This window comes from Solanum lycopersicum, chromosome 1, assembly GCF_036512215.1.
Source record: "Solanum lycopersicum chromosome 1, SLM_r2.1".
In the NCBI taxonomy this organism is placed as follows: domain Eukaryota; kingdom Viridiplantae; phylum Streptophyta; class Magnoliopsida; order Solanales; family Solanaceae; genus Solanum; species Solanum lycopersicum.
The window spans coordinates 7,969,187-7,972,030 of record NC_090800.1 but is presented as its reverse complement, the minus strand read 5'-3'; positions in this window follow the sequence as shown (position 1 = coordinate 7,972,030).

Sequence of the window (2,844 nt, the reverse complement as noted above, 5' to 3'; positions counted from 1 at the left end):
TCGACTGGTAATAATTGAGATTGACTCGTTACTGTTAAGAAATTTTATTCTGAAAATTTGGGAAAAGGGAGGTCTCCTGGCCGATATTTGAAGTAGTAGATGAGATATTAACGAGGATGTGTGACAAAAATATCAAAATAACTCATAATATAAAGGAAGGCAATTGATAGACTAATCATCTCCGAATACAATACTAGATGAAGGAGGAGAAAAAAATTTGTCTTTGTTTGATCTAAGAGTATAGAAGGAGAATAATTAATAATGATAAGCTAAATTTTCCTTACTTAAGAATCAGGTTATACAAGAGATGAGAAGTTGGGATGAAAAATGGACAACTTTTACTACTTATAATGATAAAATCCCATGATGCAAGAAGAACAGGATAAACAAAACTTTTAACTAACCTAGTTTCGTTGATTTTAAGTAGACATTCATGGAGAAAAAAAATAACAACACAAATTTGGTGTAATCTTTCTTGAATTGTCGTAGTCAAAAACCTATTAATTGAAGTACTTCAGTATATATGAATCATACAAATGATGCACCAAACTACAAACATACAAGGACTCAAGAATCAAAATGCAAATCCATATACGATAGACAATACACGAACCACTACAGGAATCTAATAAGAAACACAATATGCAGCTCAAATCCAAGACCAATTTCAATTTTATACTTTTACGATTGGTTGATGTGCAATATGTGGCATTTTTACCTTAGGATGCTACTTTTATTGTACAAAAATCTATGTTTTCAAGTGAAGAATAAAGAAAATCATTATTTTAATTGTAGGCCACATAGTTTAAGAAAAAAAAGAAAAGATGAGAAAAACTCACTTATCAAGCGTCACGTAGACAACATGGAGGACGAATCATAACTCAAGGCATGAAAAAAAGCAAATAGAGAAATTAACAGCTAATCATTATTAAGAAAAATATTAGGAGGCTAGATAGACTTCAAACTAGAAAATCTTCAATGAAACCTCTAGGTGAAACTCTCCACATCCAAATACTTTGAACAAATTCTAAAGAATATTAAAGAACAATTTTTGAAATGTGGTCGATAATTCAAAGGGTACAATAAACACATTAAACAGAAGAAATAGATTAATAGAATTGCAACAAGAATACAGGTGAAACATTTCAAAAATCAAGATTGTCATATCTGAATTTTGAGCTAACTGAACGAAACACAATAAACCTGGATATGGACATATAATGATGAGAGACATTATAGGCATAAACGAGAAAAAAAAGCGAAAAAACTCAACAAGGTATCAAAGTCAAAGCTTTCAAATTCAAGACACAAAGAGTAATTTCCACTTTAAATTTGAGGGTACTGGAGGCTAGGAATTTCCATATAAGGAAGGGAAAGACCAATCGACTTCCAGTCCATGCTCGTTAGGCTTTTCCCTAGGGAGCGAAGGGATGCCTACAAAATTCTTCAATTGTTGTTTTATGACTAGATACGCTAGGTTTCCATAACTATGTAGTTTAAAATCCTTCCAACTAATAATATCATATTGATCGTTGGGAGGTTGCATGCATAGTTCTTTGGGCATGGAGTCTGGATGGTTGAATCAATGGCTAGTCGTGGTGTAGGTTAATGATGAATTTTATTTTTTACTGGTGGCATTCTGATATGGTTGGGTGTTACCTTGAGAAGGTAATTGAGGGTGACTGAATTATAGAATTTGGATAATTTAAGGCAAAAAATTTTAATCACAAAATGATTACAAACTAACAAGAGATCCAAGTTATAAAATTTAAGTTTGTTTTTTCCTTCTCCTCATACACATACAGAAACAAAGATAGACATGAGAAAACTAGGTTAGCTAATATCATTTACTCTTAAGTGAAACTAATATACCAAATCATTCATACTATTATTATGTTTATGAAGGTGGAAAGAGAAACTCTTAAATATGCTTCCAACAAACGGAGTACCTTGATGCAATCTTTTTAGACTAATCCCCAAAAATCCTAGGTGATTCAATTGTGTTGTAGTCAAATAAATAATGACTAGGTCAAATCTAATACATATTGTACAGTAGAGAAAAATCTAAGATCGTGAGAATTTTATACGAGGGATATAAATGACAAGCTATTTACTAATAAGACAAAAGAAATGAGCATTTTACAACGCACAACACTCAGACATAAGTTATGACTATAGTAAGGCAATATGATATATAGAGGAGAACTAATATCAATACGTGATAATTGAGATTGACTCGTTACAGTTAAGAAATTTCATTCTTGAAATTCGGAAGGTCTCATGGCTAATAATTAAAGTGGTGGAAGAGATATGCATGAGGATGAGTAAAAGTTATATTAGAACAACTCATATTATAAAGGAAGACATCTGACATGCTATTCATCTCGAAAATACAACTCTAGATGAAGGAGAAGTAAATACATAGACTTTATTTAATGTAGGAGTATAGGTAAGGAGACTAATTAATATTGAAAAGCTAAATTGGCTTACTTAATTATCAGATCATGCAAGCGATGAAAAGTTAGGAGTGAACAATAGAGGGAGCTCAATACATATCATGAAAAAATCCCCTGATGAGAAGAGAACATGATAACCAAAACTTTTAACTAATCTAGTATCTTTGATTGCACAAACACATTCATGGAATACAAAAAACAAAACAAATTTGGAAAAACAGAGAATGCTACATAAGCAAATTTGAAGTAATCTTCTTGGATTGGCTTAGTCACAAACCTCTTAATTGAACTCGTTCAATATATATAAACTATACAAATGATGCATCCAACTACATAATAATGCACCATATAATAATTCAAGAACCAAAACAAAAACACCAATATAAGA